Source organism: Leptodactylus fuscus, chromosome 6 (assembly GCF_031893055.1).
Source record: "Leptodactylus fuscus isolate aLepFus1 chromosome 6, aLepFus1.hap2, whole genome shotgun sequence".
NCBI classification, from domain to species: Eukaryota; Metazoa; Chordata; class Amphibia; order Anura; family Leptodactylidae; genus Leptodactylus; species Leptodactylus fuscus.
The window spans coordinates 157,307,772-157,318,778 of NC_134270.1; positions in this window are offsets into that span (position 1 = coordinate 157,307,772).

An 11,007-nucleotide genomic window follows, 5' to 3' on the forward strand; every position below is an offset into this window, starting at 1 on the left:
GAATGGACCCTAAGAAGTACAATAGCTTTATGTGAACTAAGAGACTGCAGTCACAGGAGGAGTAAGGACAAGTGAAGACAGTAAGAAGCGCAGGGGGAGTTTACATAGAAGTTTGTGACCCCTTGTACATGGGTTTAAAGGGCCTATCCTGGGAATTAAGCTAGGACTGGGGTCTCGGCTCGTTCCGATTCTGGGTCATGTGATTGAAACCAGTCCCGCAACCTGGGTCACTCCGCCTCCTCTCCTGATGTTACAGGTGCTATAGGGGCTTGCTGACTACAGTAAAGCCGGCCCCCAGAGCAAGAGAGGGAGGACGAGGCAAAGGACCCAGGGGGTGCGGGCTGGTTCCAATCACGTGACTCAGAGTCGGAACAAGCCCAGAACCTTCATTGTCCAGCTGCAACAAACGCCCGGACCAGGTAAGTTAATTTCATGTCCCCTAAGCAATGAACATAATACAACCTTATGTGGCACCAAGGGGTTAATCCAATGTATAGAACGACTGCAGGTCTATTAGTGAAACCATGTGTGGGGTGTAAGGGTTAATATAATTCACAGAAAGTTTACATTGAAGTTAGAAGTGTCAGGTACAGCTGTGTATATAAGGCACCCTGTAAAGGCGTCTTGGATGTATATACTGTATGTGTGTATATGTACAACAGGTATAAACATGTGTTTAGGTATGTGTATATATATTTATGTAGGATAATGTATTCGTCTGTTTTTGTCCAGTATATTGAGATAGTAAAGCTTTACACTGGTCCAACCTGCTGATACGTGAGAAATAATAATGGTTATTGACCCGTGTACACCGTCTAAACTGTTTATCGGCAATCTTGAATCATTGCGCCTTTGTAATAAGACTGTGTTCACACTGCCATTGCTTGTCTATTTGTCTGATCAGTCAGAACAACAAAATAATATTCCTTGTTAACTTAAAGGAGAAGTCCACAAGCTCTAGTTCTTTGCATCCTTAAATAGGCGCTGCTTTACTGATTCCGGCACAGTTGGAATTTTTTTTGTAGTCCCTACTGTTCCTGAGCAATTTGTGCTGTTCATTTCAACAGAATGATGCTGTCTGCTGACAGGTGGGCAGTACAAATTAGGGACCGCCCACCTGACAGCAGACATGATTGTGCTGAAACTTACAGAACTGATAGCTCAGGAACGGTGAGGGCTAGAGAAAAAATTTCAACTGTGCCGGAATCAGTGGAGCAGAGACTATTAACTGAAATGGTCATTTCTAAGAGGTTCTGGCTACTTTTATAATTTTGGATCATCTGAGGAGGTTCTGTGTACCAGAAATGAAATCTGTGCTAGTCCTAAACTGTTGTAGATTTCCGCTATAGCTTGTATTAGTTTCTAGTAGACATGTCCGGTCAAGGTTCATCACGTGCGTCACTGTGTTGCATCAATGTTTGTCCACCAAGCCCCGTAGTCCACATAGAGATGAGGTAGAATGGAAAAATATCCACCCGTTCTTTGTTTCCCGATTTTGACTTACAATTGCTGAAGGAAAACATATGTGATGTGTGAATAGGGCCTTATTGTGGCGGTATTTGCTGTATGCAGAACAGTTACTATAACAAATGTGGATAGGAGAGGAAAGGTCATCAGTATAAAAAAAAAACGGCCCCCAGCCCAAGAACAAAAAAATAAATAATGGTTTGATTTATTACATTGTGGGATATTGGCTCCATAAATTGCACTATATAAAGGCATCTCACTAATCAAATCAAATCAAATCAAAAAATGCTTTATTGGCACGTCCGAATAGGTATTTGGCATTACCAAAGCTAGTAAAGTGTGTGTGGGGGGGGGAGTTGGGTTGGGTGGGTGTGGTGGGTATGGGGGGGGGTTTGGGTTATAACAGTCCATGGAGTCTCATCTTCCTCTTCGTTGGTGACTGCTATTAGGGGGGGGGGTTGGAGGTGGGGTGGGGCAGGGCGGTTGGTTTGGGGTATAACATACAAATAAATAGGTATATGCATCCAGCCATATACAGTATACACAATATAGAGAGATGGATATAGCCATATCTACCCACAAACACATGCTCTTATATGCAGGATGAATTATACACACTTAGGCCTCTTGCAGATACTGTGGCCGTGTATTTCACAGATAGCACACTGACCCATTCATTTCTATAGGACCGTGTATTACACGGTCATGTGTCCGGGCCACAAAATATATAACGGTTCCTATTTTGTGGCCATTGCTTCTGTGGCTCCTATTCATTTAATGAAAGGGGCCGCAGAAGCACAGCCAGTGCATGGGTGATATCCGGGTGTCCCTCATGCTGTCCGTGCCTTTAATTCACGGCCACGGAAAACACACTGTTGTCTGCACCCGGCCTTATTCCTATATACAGGCACCTATACGAGCACTTACCTCCTGCTTTGTTGTTTCTCGAGTTGCAGCCCAGGATGTGGGTGAGGCCTCAGGAGACATGATCGGGGACATTGCAGGAAACTGACGGAGGGGAAGTTACTCTCTGGTCTAGGCAAAAACTGCACGTGGGGTTTCTGTATGGGTGCAGTAAAACAGTATCGGACCCCCCCCCCCCAAAAAAAAAACCAAAAAACAAACAAAAAACACATACACTTTTAACGTGGTTTTCGGTGCACTTTTTGATTTTACGGGTGAAACCTGTTATGTATTTCACCCGTACAGTGGGCCACTAGCACATCAAATGCGTTTTTTTCCAATGAAGTTTTCAGACCCCATTATAGTCAGTGGGGTTGGCCGAGCTCCATGTGTAACTGCTGTTTTTCTGTTGTTCTGGTTCCCCATTGGATCCAAACAACATAGGGGCAATGATAAGGTGAACCTAGTATTGCAGAAATGCAACGTTTTTGCTGTGGATGCGCAGCTTAAAAACACTTTTTATAGTACCGGAAAAGCTGCATTTTTGACATTTCCAACTGGCTTTCCACATTGCCCTCAGTCTGAATTGTAGCTTAGTGAGAGAGGTGTGTTTTGGTTTTTTTTGTTTTGTCCCCCCCCCCCCTCTTTTTGTGCCTAGTTGGGAGGAGGGAGTGTCTTCAGGTGGATGTTGCGAATGGCTCTCATTGATTTCAATGGGAGCTGTCTTTTTGGTCAAGATTTTGAGGCGGATACGGCCTCAAAATCCTGACCAAAAAACTCTGTGTGAACTTAGCCTTATACAGATATTTTATTCACCTGTATTCACTATGAGTTCTTCATATGCAACCAAGAGGTGCTGCAAGGGTGTGTTCACACAGTGCTACTGGGATGCAGTAAAAACTTCATGTAGTTATATTACAGACGAAACGTGTTAAATTAGTGTTCTTCACCAGTAAATTTAGGAAACTGCGTCAAAGTCAGGAGTGGATTGAGCAGAAGGGAGAAGTATAAGAGCTTCCTATATATTTCCCATTCCTTTACAAACCAATCCTGACTTTGGCTCCAAAAACCGCAGTAACAAAAAATGCTGCGTTTTTGCAACATGCGGTTTTAGTCTTAGGCTGAGGTCCCACGTTGCGGAAACGCAGCTTTTTTTTTTTGTTGTTGCAGATTTTGTTGTGTTTTTTTTTGAGCCAAAGCCAAGAATGGCTACAAAAGGAATGGGAGATATATATATGAAGTTCTTACACTTCTCCCTTCTGCTCAATCCACTCCTGGCTTTGGCTCAAAAAAAGCAACAAACTCTGCAACAAAAAAAAGCTGCGTTTCCACAACGTGGGGCTTTAGCCTTATGCGGATTTTGCTGCTGTTTTTGATCTTACAGGTGGATCATGTTAAGTTAATGTGTTTCATCTGTAAAGTGAAGAAACTTCATCAAAGCTGTATGCAATTTTTTCAGATGCAGTTTTAACTGCACCCAATTGCAGTATCAGGGCCCCTTCACACAGAGTTTACGCGCCGTGTATTCTGTACAATTTACACATGTAAAATGTAGCCATTGAGTTCATTGAGAAAAAGCCAGTCCTTCATCATTTACGGTACATATCTAGCAAGAATCATAGGAAATATAGAGCTGATCATCCTGATAAATATAATGCAAAGCTGCAGTAAATACTGACAGCAGAGCAAAGCAAATATATGAAACTCTGGTTCAAGCTTTGGATACCATAGGGCAGTGATGGCGAACCTATGGCACGCGTGCCAGAGAGGGCACGCAGAGCCCTCCATGCTGGCACGCGTGCGGTCGCCCGGGTCGCTCACCAACAGGAAATCCGGTACAGGATTCCCCGTTGATGAGCGATCACTGCCTTCAGTTGTATGTGCAAATGCACATACAGCTGAAAGCTGTCAGGGTAGGCCGCGGATCGCACGACCGCGGCCTACACTGGCTGCAGAGTTTGACCTCTGCCCCGACGCGGGCGCGATGACGTCATCAGCGCCGCCAGTGACAAGAAGGTGGATGCCGGCGGCTCTTCAGGGGTGAGTATGAGAGTGGCTCACTGTGTATATGATGTTGGGGGGAGCGCTTATAATACTTGGTGGGGTGTATGATACTGGGTGGGAGTGTATAATACTGGGGGGAGTGTATAATACTGGGGGGGCTTATAATACTGGGGGGGGCTTATAATACTGGGGGGTGTACTAAAGAGCATATAATACTGGGGGGGGGGCCTATTTATAAGCACACAATACTGTGTGTGGATGCCACTGTGGAGCATATAATCCTGTGGGCGGGGGACACCAACTGCGGAGCATATAACACTGGGGGGCTACTGTGGTACTGTGGAGAATATAATATTGTGTGGTGGGCCCACTGCAGAGCATATAATACTGTCTGGGGTCCCCTCACTATTTATAAGAAAAAATATATATATATATACCGAGCAACCCAGATGATTCCCAAACATACACTTAAATATATTTGAAAAGATCGTGTACCAAACACAAGGGAGATTTACAGCAGCAGTAATAACATCCAAATACCCCTTAGGGAACGATAAATGAAGAAGAAAGACCGATGGATGCGAGGATAAACTGCGCTACTCTCTTGAGATAAAATACGTTCTTTATTCCGCTTTTCTTAAAAACACGACGCTACATACAGCGTTTCGGGGGATTCCCCTTTCTCAAGTGTTACAGAAACACACAATGTACCTTAATAAAAACAAACAAATATCATAATGAATACAGGATATAGTTTCCTACAAAAAAAAAAAAAAAGTAAACAACTAAACATGGATTTTAAGTCTCTTCCAACCATTATTAAAGACCTCAGTGTTACCCTCCAAAATAGTTGTCACTAATAAATGGTCTGGGTAGCTAAAGAGGCAAACCAACACAGATACAGAGTATAAGTCATCAAATGTAAATCATCCAAAACCAACAACATATAAAATACAATATACAGCTAGATAGGAAGAGGGTTAGGGTAAGTTTTCTTTCCAGACACAAAGTCAGGAGCAGGGATCAGGAGCAGAAGCTTCCCTGCTGGGGTATGGTTGTGATACTTGTGATACACAGCGTGGAGTGAATCCACCACGTGTGTAACGCGGGCTTTTACCTGCTACGCACGCTGGTAGGGAGGGTCACATGTATCCAAATTGTTAATCCCCACCAGCCGCTCAAGCTAATTGAAAACTGCTGTCCACAGATGATCCCTCTGTCAGAAAGAACAGAGGGTGCAGACAAAACGCTGTTCAATTAGGGCACTGGAACTAAACGCCTGGGCAGATTCATTCAAAATTAGGGAGCCCTAGACCATAATCTTATTTTACAGTGTGTTTTGTGATGTGTAAAAAGGACAGGTCATATTCGAATTCAGGAAGCCACGGACCCTGATCATGCTTTAAAGTGCATTTTCACATATAATCAGGAGTCCCAAAACGATTAAAACATCTGTTTAAGAAATAGGTTGAAACCTCATCATAAATAAGTATATAAATAAATAAAAACTATATAATACATTATCAACTTGAACCCACAATGAATATTACTCCTCAAATGAGGGAATTTTATTAAAAAATAGGTCTTATTTTAGACTGTAACATGGATACTGGTATAATAGGTCCATGATATAAAAATATAAAAAAAATAAATAATAAATAATAAATCATGAGTAATAATACACATACATTTGAAAAACAAGGGGATACAAAAATATAAGCATACAAGCTACAGTATAAGGACGGAACATTTCACATTAAAATCTTCAAAATCAGAGAATGAACTGAGTTGCATTGGTTTTTATCTGTTTAATCCATAAAAATGACCCACAATAGTGTACCTATTTCATACAAAGTTAGTTGGAGATGTCCTCCAAAGCTTCATTAAGTCCCTCTGGATGGAGCGTATTGAGTTTAAAAATCCAAAACATCTCTTTCTTTTTCAATGCCTCAAAACGATTATTTACATTGCTAGGAATTTGTTCAAGTGGAATCACAATAAAATTAGAAAAGCTGCACCCGTGTTTAGCCTTTGCATGTCTTGAAACACTATGTTTTTCATAGCCATTCGCAACATTGGAGCGATGCTTCTTAATTCTATCTCTTAGAGACATTGTTGTCCGTCCCACATACTGTAACCCACATGGGCAATTTAAAATATATACAACATACGACGATGAACAGTCTAGTCTAGATCTGATGGAAAATTTTTCGTTTGTAGACCTACTAGTGACTTCCCTCGTATTGTGTGCTATGTTTAAGCAGCATTTACACCTCGAATGCCCACATTTAAAGCTACCGGCATTTTTACTATTGGATTGAAGCTTAGTATTCATTTTCCCAGAGGATCTTAATTTGCTCGGGGCAATGAGACTCTTTAAGGTTCGTGCCCTCCTGAATGTCATAGAAGGTTTCTTCGGGATTAGTTTTTTCAAAAATTGATCATTTGCCAAAACATGCCAGTGTCTTTCTAAAATTTTCCTAATTGAACGATGGGCTATATTAAAGGTAGTGATAAAATTGTATTTATACTCGTTTTCTTTTTTTGTAACTTTTTTAGGGACTAAACAGTCTTTTTGGCTTAGGTTTGCTGCCCTAGATTTAGCTTCTTTAATTAAAGGGGCTGGATAATTCTTATCTTTAAACCTTGTGGCCATGATCTTGCTCTGTGCCATATAGTCTGATTGGCTCGTGCAATTGCGTCTTATTCTTTTAAATTGTCCAAATGGGACATTCTTGATCCATTTGTGATAGTGTAAACTTTTAAAATTCAACAGACTGTTACTATCAACTTTTTTTAAAAACGTTTTAGTCCGTATACCTTTTTCGTCACCCATTAGGACTAAATCCAGGTACTCGATTTCTTTCTCATCGATTTTACCCGTTAGATTTATTCCCCATTTATTGTTATTTAGATGGGCTGTAAACTCATGGAATGCTGTAGTGGTGCCTTCCCAAATAAAAAGCAAATCATCTATGTAACGTTTGTAGAATTTAATATTTGTAGTCCAGAGATGATCTTTCAAAATAAAGGACTCCTCGTAGCGACCCATAAAGAGGTTTGCAAACGCTGGGGCAAATTTTGTCCCCATAGCTGTCCCCTTTACTTGAATAAACGTTTTTCCCTCGAATTTAAACACATTGTGGGTGAGGATAAAGTTGATCCCTTCTAGGATGAACTCTTTTTGTTTCTCGGGCATAGATGAGTCAATACTTAAATAACTTTTGATAGTTTCTAAACCTTTTGTATGTGCAATATTACTATATAAACCTGTGACGTCCAATGTGGCCCAATGATAGTTCTTCCCCCATGGCATAGGTAAAATCTCTTCCAAGAGACTAACAGAGTCTTTTAGATAGGACGGTAGCTTAATGACATATTTCTGTAATAAAAGGTCAATATAATGAGAAAGATTTCTTGTTATGGCATTTATACCTGAGATTATCGGACGTCCTGGGGGGTTCACAGGATCTTTGTGAATTTTTGGTAGGTGGTAATATAGGGCTGCTGTTGGGTTTTTAACCAGCAAGTATTCTTTTTCTTTCTTATTTATAATGCCATCATTAAATGCTCTAAGGATAATCTTTACATATTCAGAATAATGTTGGACAGTTGGATCATGGTTGATCTCTCTATAATAATTGTCATCAGAAAGAATTCGGGTGGCTTCAAACATGTACGCCTCACGATTCTGAATGACAATACCACCCCCCTTATCTGCCCCCCTGATTACAATCCCGGAATTGTCCTTTAAAGTTTTCAAGGCTCTTTTTTCCGCTGGATTAAGATTGGTTGGAACATCCTTTGTTTTATCCAATTTCCTGAAATCAGAGGAGACCAGAGAATAGAACGTCTCAATATTTGCACCTTTATGGTGCAATGGGTAAAACCTAGACTTGGGTTTTAACTTAGTAGTGTTAGGGGGAGGTGAATCGGAGGATGGGACTGTTACCTCTAAAAGGTTTACTGGGTGAAAAGTAGAAGGGCCTGATAAAGAATTGGAAAAGGATGGGCCTATATTGAAGGTACCATCCTGTACTGGATTAGTACTTGAATAAAGAGTGGAGGGTCCTGGTTGGGGGACCCCATTCCTTTCACTTTCCTGGTAATCACCTGTTGCGAATGGCTATGAAAAACATAGTGTTTCAAGACATGCAAAGGCTAAACACGGGTGCAGCTTTTCTAATTTTATTGTGATTCCACTTGAACAAATTCCTAGCAATGTAAATAATCGTTTTGAGGCATTGAAAAAGAAAGAGATGTTTTGGATTTTTAAACTCAATACGCTCCATCCAGAGGGACTTAATGAAGCTTTGGAGGACATCTCCAACTAACTTTGTATGAAATAGGTACACTATTGTGGGTCATTTTTATGGATTAAACAGATAAAAACCAATGCAACTCAGTTCATTCTCTGATTTTGAAGATTTTAATGTGAAATGTTCTGTCCTTATACTGTAGCTTGTATGCTTATATTTTTGTACCCCCTTGTTTTTCAAATGTATGTGTATTATTACTCATGATTTATTATTTATTATTTATTTTTTTTATATCATGGACCTATTATACCAGTATCCATGTTACAGTCTAAAATAAGACCTATTTTTTAATAAAATTCCCTCATTTGAGGAGTAATATTCATTGTGGGTTCAAGTTGATAACAATGTATTATATAGTTTTTATTTATTTATATACTTATTTATGATGAGGTTTCAACCTATTTCTTAAACAGATGTTTTAATCGTTTTGGGACTCCTGATTATATGTGAAAATGCACTTTAAAGCATGATCAGGGTCCGTGGCTTCCTGAATTCGAATATGACCTGTCCTTTTTACACATCACAAAACACACTGTAAAATAAGATTATGGTCTAGGGCTCCCTAATTTTGAATGAATCTGCCCAGGCGTTTAGTTCCAGTGCCCTAATTGAACAGCGTTTTGTCTGCACCCTCTGTTCTTTCTGACAGAGGGATCATCTGTGGACAGCAGTTTTCAATTAGCTTGAGCGGCTGGTGGGGATTAACAATTTGGATACATGTGACCCTCCCTACCAGCGTGCGTAGCAGGTAAAAGCCCGCGTTACACACGTGGTGGATTCACTCCACGCTGTGTATCACAAGTATCACAACCATACCCCAGCAGGGAAGCTTCTGCTCCTGATCCCTGCTCCTGACTTTGTGTCTGGAAAGAAAACTTACCCTAACCCTCTTCCTATCTAGCTGTATATTGTATTTTATATGTTGTTGGTTTTGGATGATTTACATTTGATGACTTATACTCTGTATCTGTGTTGGTTTGCCTCTTTAGCTACCCAGACCATTTATTAGTGACAACTATTTTGGAGGGTAACACTGAGGTCTTTAATAATGGTTGGAAGAGACTTAAAATCCATGTTTAGTTATTTACTTTTTTTTTTTTTTTGTAGGAAACTATATCCTGTATTCATTATGATATTTGTTTGTTTTTATTAAGGTACATTGTGTGTTTCTGTAACACTTGAGAAAGGGGAATCCCCCGAAACGCTGTATGTAGCGTCGTGTTTTTAAGAAAAGCGGAATAAAGAACGTATTTTATCTCAAGAGAGTAGCGCAGTTTATCCTCGCATCCATCGGTCTTTCTCCCTCACTATTTATATCACACAGTATCTGTTTTATAGCAGACGTGATATTAGTACAGGATGTAAGAATATTACACGGTAACTATAAAACAGATCCTGTGCGATGTAAATAGTGAAAATTAATTGTTCAAAGTACCAAATGCCGAGACCTTTACATTTCAGTACAACGTTGTTTGTATTATTGAAAGCTCTGTAAAGCCCCACATGACTGTAATTTTTGGTCAGTAACTGTCCGCAATTGTGGATACGCATAGTATTAAGTCTATATTGTCGTGTTGGCACTCCGCAAAAATTTTGTGGGTTTTGGGTTGCAGTTTGGGCACTCGGTCTCTAAAAGGTTCGCCATCACTGCCATAGGGAATCTGTATTAGTGGATATTACACAAACATACAGACAGAACATGTACAAATATGTGACTGCATTGAAAAACTACAGTAAAAATAAATGCATTTTTTTCGCTTTTTTTTTTTTTTTTAAAACTACACCAATTGCATAAACTCTGAGGCCAGGGCCACTCATTGCAAAAACAAACAAACAAAACCCAAACCACCCAAAACAAGTGCTTTGCTTCTTTTTGGTTGCGACTCGCCTGCAGATTTCCCCCGCAACATTAACCCTCTGCAATGACGCTGTGTATGGCTGCTGCCTGACGGTATATTCAGAGAAAGTAGTTGAGCCCAGACCGGGACCAAACCTTGTCGTGTCTCCCTGTGACTCTCTCCCTAATATAAGTGAATTATTATTATTATTATTTATTTATATAGCACCATTAATTCCATGGTGCTTTACATTTGGGGGTTACATACAATACACAGAATATACAAGTAGATATAATACTAACAGTGACCGACTGGCACAGTGGGGTAGAGGGCCCTGCCCGCGAGGGCTTACAGTCTATGAGGGAAGGTGGTAGAGACAGAAGGAGAGGGGGAGACTGTACAGATGGCGGTGCGGTGATAGTGTTATTGGAGGTTGTAGGCCTTCCTGAATAGGTGAGTCTTCAGCGCCTTCTTAA